Source organism: Anomaloglossus baeobatrachus, chromosome 1, assembly GCF_048569485.1.
Source record: "Anomaloglossus baeobatrachus isolate aAnoBae1 chromosome 1, aAnoBae1.hap1, whole genome shotgun sequence".
NCBI lineage: Eukaryota > Metazoa > Chordata > Amphibia > Anura > Aromobatidae > Anomaloglossus > Anomaloglossus baeobatrachus.
This window is the reverse complement of record NC_134353.1, coordinates 916,666,858-916,681,009: the sequence shown is the minus strand read 5'-3', so window position 1 is coordinate 916,681,009 and position 14,152 is coordinate 916,666,858. Positions and strand designations below refer to the sequence as shown.

The 14,152-nt window shown below is 42.6% G+C and overlaps 1 protein-coding gene and 1 long non-coding RNA gene across 18 annotated transcripts in view; one reads left to right on the top strand and one right to left on the bottom strand.

The window, feature by feature from the left end:
* The window catches only part of CELF4 (CUGBP Elav-like family member 4), a 1,553,364-nt gene that overhangs the window by 870,628 nt on the left and 668,584 nt on the right, over window positions 1–14,152 (bottom strand). The gene's annotated exons all lie outside the window — the stretch shown is intronic.
* LOC142256173 (uncharacterized) overlaps window positions 1–14,152 on the top strand; it is a 198,590-nt gene that overhangs the window by 164,739 nt on the left and 19,699 nt on the right. For both annotated transcript variants that reach the window (XR_012727496.1, XR_012727495.1), the window contains exon 2: window positions 7,252–7,350. This is a non-coding gene — a long non-coding RNA (uncharacterized LOC142256173). The remainder of the gene's footprint in view (window positions 1–7,251; window positions 7,351–14,152) is intronic.

The following is a 14,152-nucleotide window of genomic DNA, read 5'->3' as shown; positions in this document are numbered from 1 at the left end:
CCTGCGATTGTGTTCTTTACGCCGAGTCTGAAGGGGTTAACAACGCCATTAAGCTAGCCGGCGTGTATCGAGGAGACGGGTGATTAAGGTACCTGACTATGGAGAATGAGGCTGCACTTTCCATACCAGCGTCTCCAGCCAAATATAGCCGAGGCCCAGGAGAGGCGTAAGCGTAACTCCCCACAGTTTGTGGCCTACTTTCAGCTCCATTAATGGAATAAGGGCCAGGAGGAATGATGTCATGAGATTAGCTTCCTAATTAAACATCGCCTTTCTTCTCCGCTCCTCGGCTCGCTTTGTCTTCTCAAAGTGATGTTTAATAATAACTAAAATACAAGTGTCCCCTTCATTTTACTGTGTGACAGGCACTTTACAGACGATGCCACAAAGAAAATCACAGTATAGCAACGAATACTTCTATCACAGCCCGGAGAAACTTTCCTTACACTGTACATTGAGAAAGAAACAATAAAGAAACAACAACATAAAAACAAAACAAAAACAAAAACATACAAACAAAAAATAGGTTTCAAATTCTCTGTTGCTTTAGTGAAAAGAATCCCTGTTATTTGCATTTGTTTTACGGCTTTTCATCCTTAGAAATTGCAACAATTTATGCAGTCTAGATAATCCTCAGCGACCGAAATGTGTCAACATCAGGGCTCGTTCACACGACCTAACCCTGACCCTCTAATACTAACTCTAACGCTCTAACCCTAATGTCGCGGGCGGAGGAGGGGACGCCGCGCCCTCCCTATTGCTCGGGTCCGGCTGCCGCGGCTGCTGCGGCTGCTGCTGCTCGGTGGTTCGAGCGATGGGCCGGATCCCGGGGACTCTAGCGGCGCTCCTCGCCCGTGAGTGAAAGGGGATTGGGATTTGGGATAGTTTATTGTCCGTGACGCCACCCACGGTTGTGGTGATTTGTTGACACCACCGCTGCTCTGTATGGGGATCCCGGGAGTGATGGTATGGAGCAGCTAGATGTTAGTCCTCCCCTCCGTGGGTAGGGGGTTGTTTGTCCTGGGGCCCAGTGATGAGGTGGGTGATGCAGGGCTTGGTGGGGTGCAGGGACGCGGGGGCAGCGCTGTGCCTTGCGGCACTGTGGTACTCACTCAGCCTGAGACGATGACACAGTTCTCGGTAAAACACACGGCTGGAAAGACGGTTCCCACGGACGGCTGCACTTGTTGACGGTGACGGTCCCTTTTCCTGCACCTAAGATGATGATGGTTGCGATGGGTTCCCACCGGTAACCCGCTCCCCGGCTTGGATATGACCCGGAGGAGCCCTACTTTGCCCGCAGGCGCTGGCCCTGAGAAACTGGTGCCTTGGCGGTGGCGGTGTCTCTCTGTTACGGTTGGGCTGTTGCCTTCAATCGGGACTTGGTTGTTGGGAGACAGTCGTCCCCTTCACTGACGGATTTGGCAAATTATGGCGACTCCTAGCCTTGCCGGGATCCGAAAGGCCCCTGCCTTGGTGCTGACTGTTCCTTGTATACTGCTCCAAACCACCGGGTCACCACCCGTCCGCGGTCCTTCCAGCAATCTCCGAGCAGTCCCCCTGCAGACTATCACCACCGTCTTCTGACCTTGCTGTCACTGTCAGGGGCACACACCCGGACCAACTTCAGGCTTTACAAACTGTCACTACTCTTACTTTCCTCCTTTACCACTTCACTTCCTTCTACTTTCACTTCACTGTCCTGACTGCTTCACTCTAGCTCTCCCTGAGCTAACTGCCTGGTTCCTCCCGCCTCCAGGGCTGTGTACTCCTCGGTGGGCGGAGCCAACCGCCTGGCCCACCCCTGGTGTGAACATCAGCCCCTGGAGGAAGGCAACAAGGATTTTGGTAGCTTTGGTGTTACTAACTGGGGTGTAGGGTGTGGTGGTGTGATGACCTGTGACCCCTGGCTTGCCCAGGGCGTCACACTAACACTAACCCTAACCCTAACCCTCTTACCCTAACCCTCTTACCCTAACCCTAACCCTCTAACCCTAACCCTCTAACCCTAACCCTCTAACCCTAACCCTCTATCCCTAACCCTCTATCCCTAACCCTCTTACCCTAACACTAACCCTAACCCTGTTACCCTAACCCTCTAACCCTAACCCTCTAACCCTAACTCTCTTACCCTAACACTAACCCTAACCCTCTAACCCTAACCCTCTTACCCTAACACTAGCCCTAACCCTAACCCTCTAACCCTAACCCTCTTACCCTAACACTAATCCTAACCCTAAGCCTAACCCTAACCCTCTTACCCAAACCCTAACCCTAACCCTAACTCTAACACTAACTCTAATACTAACTCTAACTCTCTAACCCTTACCTTCTAACCCTAACACTCTAACCTTTAACGCTAACCCTAACTCTAAAGGCCACTTTACACACAGCGATATTGCTAGCGATATTGCTGGTGAAAGCACCCACCCCCGTCGGTTGTGCGTCACGGGCAAATCGCTGCCCGTGGCGCACAACACTGTTAGTCCCCGTCACACGGACTTACCTGAATAGCGATGTCGCTGTGGCCAGCGAAACGCCTCCTTCTAAGGGGGAGGCGCGTTCGGCGTCACAGCGGCGTCAGTAAGCAGCCGCCCGATAGAAGCAGAGGGGCGGAGATGAGTGGCCGTAACATCCTGCCCACCTCCTTCCTTCCTCATTGCCGGTGGTCGCAGGTACGATGTTGTTCCTCGTTCTCAGGGTGTCACACGTAGCAATGTGTGCTGCCGCAGGAACGACGAACAACCTGCGCCCTGCAACAGCAACGATATTTGAGATTAGAACGACGTGTCAACGATCAACAATATGGTGAGTATTTTTGATTGTTAGCGGCCGTTCGTGCGTTTCACACGCAACGACGTTGCTAACGAGGCCGGATGTGCGTCACGAATTACATGACCCCAACGACATCTCGTTAGCGATGTTGTTGCGTGTAAAGCCCCCTTAATGCTAACCTTAACCCTCTAACCCTAAGGAGTAGAGAGGACATATCTATCGTAATTTGCACCACTTCTCTGGCATAAATTGTGATAATTTGCGAGCATGGCAATGTTCACAACTCGTTTGTTTTCACACATTGCTCCCTAATCCAGCCTCTAATTCAGCACACATTGCTCACTAATCCAGTCTCTAATTCAGCACACATTGCTCCCTAATCCAGCCTCTAAATCAGCACACATTGCTCCCTAATCCAGCCTCTAATACAGCACACATTGCTCCCTAATCCAGCCTCTAATTCAGCACACATTGCTCCCTAATCCAGCCTCTAAATCAGCACACATTGCTCCCTAATCCAGCCTCTAATACAGCACACATTGCTCCCTAATCCAGCCTCTAATTCAGCACACATTGCTCACTAATCCAGTCTCTAATTCAGCACACATTGCTCCCTAATCCAGCCTCTAATTCAGCACACATTGCTCCCTAATCCAGCCTCTAATTCAGCACACATTGCTCCCTAATCCAGCCTCTAATTCAGCACACATTGCTCCCTAATCCAGCCTCTAATTCAGCACACATTGCTCCCTAATCCAGCCTCTAATTCAGCACACATTGCTCCCTAATCCAGCCTCTAATTCAGCACACATTGCCCCCTAATCCAGCCTCTAATTCAGCACACATTGCTCCCTAATCCATCCTCTAATTCAGCACACATTGCTCCCTAATCCAGCCTCTAATTCAGCACACATTGCTCCCTAATCAAACCTCTAATTCAGCACACATTGCCCCCTAATCCAGCCTCTAATTCAGCACACATTGCTCCCTAATCCATCCTCTAATTCAGCACACATTGCTCCCTAATCCAGCCTCTAATTCAGCACACATTGCCCCCTAATCCAGCTTCGAATTCAGCACACATTGCTCCCTAATCCAGCCTCTAATTCAGCACACATTGCTCCCTAATCCAGCCTCTAATTCAGCACACATTGCTCCCTAATCCAGCTTCGAATTCAGCACACATTGCACGTGTAAAGTTTGTACCTGTGACTATCATGCCATAATATGATTTCCAGTAGTCGCTTTCATCTGTTCACGCTGAGGTTCAGGTTCCCGCCATATAGTAGAGATACAGCATGTAGACCAGGGGCAAAGACACAGACAGAAGAGGACCCCTGTGCAAGAACAATGTATCGTCCCTTTGCAGCCCAATATCTCATAATAATGCACAATTCCACCTACTTTGCATGTGGTTGTGGCTCCCTTACCTTTTGGGACCCTGTGTGGCTCCACAGGTTGCACCAATCATATATCCGCCCCTGATGTAGACTATGTCCACAAAGATTGAAGACAATAAGACTGACGGCACTCCCAAAATGCAGTCTGAACAGGTGCTAAACTGAACATGACATATAATATCAAAAAAAGACAGCTGCACTCTGAAATGCTAAGCATGCAAATAATAAATGCAAGACACATAAAGAGGCTTCGGTTCAGCGTCACTTTCCAGTAATAAAATATGCCTTGACGCGGCTACTGGGCATATATAGAAATGGCCATTTTTCTTTGCTAAATATCTCATTTTTTTTTCTATTCTTGCATTTGTTCAGAGTGCAACTGTCTTTTTTGTCACACGGATTGATGAGCCATAATAGACACTAATCCGCTCCTCCATACTATATACACATACATTTCAGCCATATTTACTAAAAGAACTAAACAAATAATTTCGACCAATCAGGACCTTTTCCATAAGTTAGTGTCATTGAGCACAGAAAGTGTTAAGGGTCCAGAGTTTTATCTTTACGCTCTGGATGTTTGTCCCCTCTGGAATTTTTGGCAAATGCAAGAAATGGGAAAAAAAAATAGAGTCTGTGTGCAAGAATAATGGAGAAATCCCCCTCGGTCGGCATCTTTTTGTGCAGGTGTGCAGTCATTTTGCAAATGGCAAATCAGCAGTCTGGAAATGTGTTCAGTTAACATTTATCACCCCTTCCCTTAGTCATCAGCGCCGTGCCCGTCCCAGGAGGCTCAATGTGCTAATTCATTTACACCGGCCCATGGGACGGCGACGGCCACGACACACAGAGAGCGTGGCTGGACGGAGACCGGAATCAGCCAAAGCCTCAAACCTCAATCTAAGGGTCTCATCCCGTGTGATGGTCCAGTCCAGGGTTACACTGAAATCACCTGATACAGACATCAGGGCAGGAATCAGTCACATGCCGCACAGCAAACAGCTTTGTAAATAGGTGATAGCTTCACTAAATCATGAATATCATAATGTCCCAGGATGACGCACAGGTGTAATTACTATGGGAGAGGATTTTACTGTAATTAGAGCAAAACCTGCCACGTGCAAGATGCGTGATAAATATTACTCCAATTCAAGAATATAGTTACTATAACACTGCCCCTATGTACATGATTTTAACTACTATAATACTGCCCACTATGTACAAGAATACAATTACTATAATACTGCCCCTATGTACATGATTTTAACTACCATAATACTGCCTCAAATATACAAGACTATAACTACTATAATATTGCCCCATGTACAAGAGTATAACTACTATAATACTGCCCATATGTACAAGAAAATAACTACTATAATACTGCCCCCTATGTACAAGAATATAACTACTATAATACTGCCCCCTATGTACAAGAAAATAACTACTATAATACTGCCCCCTATGTACAAGAATATAACTACTATAATACTGCCCCCTATGTACAAGAATATAACTACTATAATACTGCTCCTATGTACAAGAATATAACTACTTTAATACTGCCCCCTATGTACAAGAATATAACTACTATAATACTGTCCCCTATGTATAAGAATATAACTACTATAATACTGCTGCTATGTACAAGAATATAACTACTATAATACTGCTCCTATGTACAAGAATATAACTACTATAATACTGTCCCCTATGTACAAGAATATAACTACTATAATACTGCTGCTATGTACAAGACTATAACTACTATAATACTGCCCCCAATGTACAAGAATATAACTACTATAATACTGTCCTGTATGTATAATAATATAACTACTATAATACTGCCCTCTATGTACAAGAAAATAACTACTATAATACTGCTCCTATGTACAAGAATATAACTACTATAATACTGCCCCTATGTACAAGAACATAACTACTATAATACTGTACCCTATGTATAAGAATATAACTACTATAATACTGCTGCTATGTACAAGACTATACCTACTATAATACTGCCCCCAATGTACAAGAATATAACTACTATAATACTGCCCTCTATGTACAAGAAAATAACTACTATAATACTGCTCCTATGTACAGGAATATAACTACCATAATACCGCCCGTATGTTCAAGAATATAACTACTATAATACTGCTCCTATGTACAAGAATATGACTACTATAATACTGCCCCTATGTACAAGAATATAACTACTATAATACTGCCCTCTATGTGCAAGAATATAACTACTATAATACTGCTCCTATGTACAAGAATATAACTACTATAATACTGCCCCCTATGTATAAGAATATAACTACTATAATACTGCGCTCTATGTACAAGAATATAACTACTATAATACTGCCCACTGTGTACAAGAATATAACTACTATAATACTGCTCCTATGTCCAAAATGTAACTACTATAATACTGTTCTCTATGTGCAAGAATATAACTACTATAATACTGCCACTATGTACAAGAATATTATTACTATAATACTGCTCCTATGTACAAGAATATAACTACTATAATACTGCCTTCCATGTACAAGAATATAACTACTATAATACTGCCCCATAGGTATAAGTAGATAAGATTCATGATATAAATACTACAAATTCTAATTTATGATGTGTTATTTCTTCAGCTATCACTTAGATTGGGTCAGTGTAATATACATATGGTTCTCACCTTTATACCGTCTCTAGCTGCTCGTGGCTGTAGAGTTCTATAAGTAAAAATGATAAGAGGAGACCCCTACACATCGGCCTAAATCCTGCGGCTCGGGGGTCACCTCCTGTATGGAGCTCGGGCTGGGAACAGTCAGTATGAAGCGTCTCTCTGGGTCTTCATCTCACAGTAATTAAGAATATATAAACGTCAGATCATCGTTATTACAGTCTCCTGTACCGGGCCTGTGAGCCGCCTTGATGAGGCTGCATTGGCTTCCAGCGAGCAGAACCTTCCTAAGTGATAGTGTTATTAATAGAGGCCGGTACACTCAGCCTGTGCTTGGATGGATGATTTTTTATTTTCTTTTATTTCTTTCTGTAGCTCCGGATTTCCAGGAATCCCAGTGCAGTGAATATATCTGGAGTGGAGCAGCTGCAGGGCCACCTATTCGTGAGTGGAGACATTACTGTCATATTTCCGGTACGTATTCTATAGATGCGCCACTAAAGTTACACCCAAATTTACCGTTTGGTAGAAAGTCAAACTTTTTCTTCCCTTACCCAAAAAATCCAGAATAATATATTAGTCCAGTCTTGATAAGGTGATCACAACGTGTCCTCCTACTGGAACATCTGTGGAGGGTCTAATTTCCCTCAAGCCACCACAGAAGATAAGCGTTACATTTTAATGGATGGGTTGACCACACAATGGAGAAAAGGACAGGTCTTCTGGACCAGGAGAAACTCTTTTTAACCAATCCTTTCCATGGCTATGGAAGATCTTGAACATTGGACCTTGCTCTATTAACTCATACTTTCATGAAAATAGCTTTCCTAGACCAAACATCTCCCAAGGTGAGAGATCCAGAACTTTTGGACCAAGACCCAAAACCTTCAACTTATGTTGGGTATTGTTTGTCACACACAGTCATGACCGAAAGCATTGGCAGTGCCCTTGAAATTGTTCTAGAATATGAAGTAATTATCCCAGAAATGTATTGCAATTACACATTTTGTCATACACATGTTTATTGCCTTAGTGTGTACTGGAACAACACAAAAAACTGAGCCAAATTTTACACAAAACTCCAGAAATGGGCTGGACAAAATTGTTGACACCTTTCCAAAATTGTGGGTAAACAACTTACAAGCAAGTTTCAAGCATGTGAAGCATGTTGCAACTCCCCTGTGGCAAGTAACAGGTGTGGGCAATATGAAAATCACACCTGAAAACAGATAAAAAGGGGAGAAGTTGGATTAAACATTTCAGTGTGTGTGTGTGTGTGTGTGTGTGTGTGTGTGTGTGCCACACAAAGCATGGAGCGAACAGACACATGAAAACCTTCTAAGCTCATGAGAACCAAAATTGTTGAAAAATATCTACAATCTCATTCCAGAGGTCTTGATGTTCCTTTGCCCACCGTGTGCAATATAATCAAGAGGTTTTCAATCCATAGCACTGCATCTAATCTCCATGAATGTGCACAGCAGAGAAAAAAATGATGAAAGTTTGGAACGCATCATAGTCTGGATGGTGGATAAGTCCCAATTAAGTTTTAAAGAAATTCAAGCTGTCCTGCAGGCTCAGGCGGCATCAGTGTCAGTGCAAAGTAACGTGTAATTGCAATAATTTTCTGAGACAAATACTTCATTTTCTGGAACAATTTAAAGGGTGCCAACACTTTCAGTTATTACTATACAGGTTTGTGCAACACTCAAAGAAAAAATTACATCCCCATATCATTTTATTTATGGAACTTGCCCTTTACTTGTGAATTTGGTTGGGATCTCTGCTAGCTCAAGGACTTACGTAGAGGAGCTGGTGTTTTTTGTAGATACAAAGAATTCTTGAAATTACTGTAAAATCAAATGGATGTCACAGTCGTCTCCCTGTTTTTGGAAATTACAGTAGTGGCACCTTGTGCACTGGAGCCCCTTATTTCTATCTGGGACTCAGCATTTAAATGTGGTTTTGTTTCTTTTGGTGCAGAAATAGTTAATGCCCGTTTTTTTGCTAGCAGCTCTCCTGCAGTTAAGGTCAGCTGCATCTGCTCTGTAGTCACAACCCCATAGGTTTAAATAGCGAGGTCTCCCAGCAAGCTTTGCTGACTATACAAAGCCATTTGTGTACTGGCCCCCTTTGGTGAAGGAGCTGCTGAGGATTCGTCCTGAAGTTTGATCTCCATTTGTTTAACCTACCTTCTTGTTGTATTAGTGCAGTGGTGGGCCTAGTGAGTCGCACCGCCCCACTCGTCAGCTAGGACTATACTAGAGATTCTTAAGGGCTTCAGGTAGTCCTGCTTGGTGACAGAGCCTGTATAGTGTCTGGCTAGGAGTTTAAAGTATAGCACCAGGTAAAGGCAGGTGGTGTCCATCTACCCTGTCACTAGTGCCAGGATCCACCATTGTTATTGTGTTCCTGGTTTTCCCCCTTATTTGTGGTGTTATTGTTGCGTGTTTTTTGTTGCGTCTCAGATATTTGTTGGTCTAAACGCCCTCGCCATGCACGTAGCGTGACAATGGATTAACAGTGGCAACAAATCATGTAAAACCTTGGTCAGAACAAGCCTAGGTCAGAATGGACTCCTTTTGTGGCCAGTTAACATTACTACAACTCTTAACCCCCTGGTTTTGGAGGACTTGGTGCATCTTCTCCCCACTATTCTTGTTTGTGTCACCTCCGGGGAAGGATCTCAGTAAAATGATTCGGACACTTCGCTAGTCCGTGGCCACCACATCAAAGCCGAGTAAGCCTCCATCCACCGGCTCATCTCCTGATCAGCCCTACCCAAATGATGACTTTGCGGTGTGCTTAGTAATCGGAAGAAGATGCCTTCAGAGAGGAAGTTCACAGGACCCTGGTTGGTGGCCATCGACTACAAACGTCTGTTGAACCATGGTACTGAAAATTTTTTTGCTCATCTCTAGTGTCCACCATGGATCCACAGCCAACTCCATTGTCTCCTTAAGTCCCACATTCCCTGTGTCTCTGGCACATACGACCTTGCTCTAAGTTAACCTGAAAATAATTATACAGACACATCACATGGCCGTAGATTCTCATTTCTCCCAAATTATTATTATTATTTTTTTTATTTGGTTTATGTTTTCTTTTTCCCTTTTTTTATTGTTTGTGCTAAAATTAAAGAAATATCGAGAAGTGGAGAAGACAGTCAGTGGGGGCTACAAGATGGTATTAATCACTGCGAGTGATGCTATCTCATACGTGATAATATCGCCTTCTGCTATGTTATGCCACCGATTCATTAAAGTGTCCACAATAACACTTGTTTGATGAATCACCCCGAGAGTTACACAACATGAAATCATATTTCCTCCCTGGAGATGCTATCAGCTATTGATTAATACTCCTTATTGAAAGATTTATCTGATATTTTTTAATATGGACCATGCGGGACTACAATAAGCAGCCAAGTATCACTATATTACCCAATAGTTTACTATATGTATATATATATATATATATATATATATACATATATATATGTATATATATATATATAGATATATATATATATATATATATATATATCTATATATATATATACATATATATATATATATATATACATATAGTAAACTATTGGGTAATATAGTGATACTCGGCTGCTTATTGTAGTCCCGCATGGTCCATATTAAAAAATATCAGATAAATCTTTCAATAGTGATACTAAAAAATATATGTATATATATGTATATATATATATATATATATATATATATATATATATATATATATATATATATATATATATATATATAGTAAACTATTGGGTAATATGTATGCAGTATATATGTGTATATATGCAGTATATATGTATATATATATATATATATATATATATATATATATATATATACAGTATGTGCAAACACATATATACATATTGTACATACATTGTGTATACTCTACAGGTTGGCTGCAGTGTTGTAAGAAAAAAAAACGTCTACAGGCTGCAGTTCACATCACGACCACTGGGTGGCGACATATAAATGCATAATACAGCATAAACAACTCTCGACAGAGTATCAATTTTTTTCCCAAAGTGGTAATTTTTGCACACTCAGGATATTTTGAGCCAACAGTTAAGGGAAAATCCTGGTAACAGGTTTCCTTTATGAGCTGCGGCCTCCACCAGTGAGCACGTATATACAGAATTCCAGAATGCTGTATATAAGAGCCCAGGGCCATGCTGTAAATGTAAAAAAAATCCTTTATTATACTCACCCGTGGGGTGGTGCGGTCCGATGGGTGTCGCTGCTCTCGGTTCGGCGCCTCCTTCACATGGTGGCACCAGCGTCCTGCTCAGCCTCGCATGGATGACTCTTTCCTATGGCATCCACACAGAGGCCTTCATTATGTTCCTGCGCATGCGCACTTTGATCTGCCCTGCTGAAGATACAGCAAATTACTGTAATGCGCAGGCACGAGGAATGGTCCAAGACCGCCCGCACATGCGCACTACAATACTCTGATCTGCATGATCACAGTGCGCATGCGCAGGAGTGCAATGGAGGCCTCTCTGTGAATGACCCAGGACGTGTCATGCACCCCTTGGGGGCTGAACAGGAGGACGGTGATCGCACAAGATGGAGAAGGCACCGGACAGAGAGCAGCAACACCCATCGGACCAGACCACCCCTTAGGTGAGTATTATAAAAGTGCTTTTTACATTATACAGCACGACCTAGGCTCTTACATACAGTATTCTGGAATGCTGTGTATAAAAGCTCACTGGTGGTGGCTGCGGCTCATAAGTGATAAATCTGGTGACAGGTTCCCTTTAAAGAATGACACGTAAATATACATACCCCAAATATTCTATTAGAAGCAACATAGAATATAGAATGTGGAGTAGAAATATATACCGTACATCTATAATTGTAGAATCCATTTACTATATGTAATGATACAAACCAATATAAACCAGTAAAGGAAGCTTAGAAAAAGCTGACTGAGTTCAGAATTGGTTTCTCGTGGTATCACAGTACAAGGTTAGCCATAGGCTGAATTAATTGCATTAACTAATTTGTTGTTATTCATTAATAATCAAATAATATATACCTTATCAGCTCGAATACATCTGTTAAAATATGATCTCATTACAACTTGTCTGGTCTATATTATTTGCTTATTAATGTATTAAGAACAAATATCTGCAGTTACCACTAGAGGGAGCTAGCTTGCCTACTGCATACTGTTTTGCTATGGATTTCATTGTAGCACCTAGTATGCAGTTAGCTCTTTAGCTCCCTCTAGTGGTGACTTCAGGTAACCAAAAATGTTTAGCTTTAAAAGTCAATGCAGGGCATTTGGAGCTTTGTGACATGAAAAACTCCGAATATATATTAAGAATTGATAATATACAGATTTAAAATCTAATATTCACCTTTTAGACTACAAGTAAGGCCTCATTCAGACATCTGTGCACGTCGGCATGGGCATATATGAGGCTGCCGAGTTCGGGTCAGGAGACCTGCGGCCAGTAAATGATTGGCCCATTGTGCATGGACGTCTGGATGAGCCCTGAATCTGATAGTCAGTGGCATCTCATGTGAACGCGTTTCTATACATGACCCTCATTGTAACTTATTGAGAACGAAATGCAAAAAAAATAAATAAAAAAATAAAAAATGGTCTGATAGATGGACACATATCCGCTATAAATGTTGCCCTATTTCCCGTGGCAAGAAAGAAGTTAATAAAGAATATGAGTGAAGCCTATTGAATTTCAATAAATGAGGCAGAAGCTGGGGATCCTGCTCTGCGCTTCGGTGCCGGATCCAAAATAGCTCCTGTAAAGGTCTCATTTAGGTTAAGTAGTTATATGAGAAGAATCAATAGCTTCAGGTGAAAACCGTATCTTCAAGCAAGCAATAACAGCACCTGACTCTCCTGCTATGTGTCATAGTTTAGGAAATGAGGGTCCGATTTTTCAAGGTGCATTACCCTCTCGCTATCTCTGCCTCCGAAAAGGTCATACGATGAAGGTAATCAGAATATATGCATAATGCAAGCCGCCGATGTGAGATGCCTCATTGTGCTTTACCGCCTACAATGATATCCCGGCATCGAGCTTTCTGCTGATCACAGGAACGATATGAAAAAAAAAGATAGTAAGCAAGTAAATAAGTCACTTGCTCATTATCTTTATGATTCTCTTAAAGGGGCAATCACAAGATGGATCTTCAGGAGCGTGCAGCTCCCCTGCCTCCTGTGTGATCCGGAAGACTTCAGGCAGGCAGTATGCTCACCTTCTCTTAGCAAAAAGTTTGTAATTTCATTGCCTAGGAGACAGGTCACCTCTGATTGACTGCAGAAGTGGCTGGTAACCTGGAGAATGAATTCTAAAAATCCTTCTGTTCTTGAGAACTGAGGTTTTTTGTTTTTTTACAAGCACTTTGTTAAGAAAAAAAACATTAAAAAGGGAATCTATCAAATAGGTTTTCTCAAAAAACACAATGGCATAATGTAGTGATTCCAGTGATATGTCACTTACTGGGCTGCTTGCTGTAATTTCGATAAAATCACTAATATATCAGCAGAAGAAATCTGCTCCCACACTAATGAATATGAAGGACTACGTGGGAGCACCCCTACTACTGATTAACATCTTTCTGATTAGTGTGCACAAGAAATCTGCCAATCAGTGATGTGGGCGGGGTTATACAGGGCTCAGCTTTCTGAGCACTGCTAGGTCTGCAGCAAAGAAAACTGATTTTATCAAAACTGCAGCAAGAAGGCAAGTAAGTGATATATCAAAGGAATCAGGGTCTGTGATCCTACATTATTCTGCTCTCAGATTAAAGGTAATCAGTCACCAGATTTTTCCTTTATAACCTATAGCCACCACCTGTTAGCCCTTATGTAGAGCATTCTAGTATACTGTGTTTAAGAACCCAGGCCGCTCTGTGGAACATTGAAAATACCTTTATTGTATTCACCTAGGTGGTGGTCTGGTCCAATGGGTGCCGCTTGTCTAAAGTCCAGCACCTCCTCCACCTTGTGCAGTTGCCTCCTCTTTCCCAGCCCCGTGTGGATGACGCGTCCCACATCATCCACCCAGTGCCCTCCATTATGCTCCAGCACCTGCGAACTTTGATCTGCCCTGCTGAAGGCAGATCATAGTATTGTAGTGCGCATGCGCAGGCGGTCTTTAAGCTTTCTTTGTGCCTGTACATTACAGTACTTTGTTTGCACTGAGCAGGGCAGAACAAAGTGCACATGCGCAGGAGTGCCTTGGAGGACACTGTGTGGATGA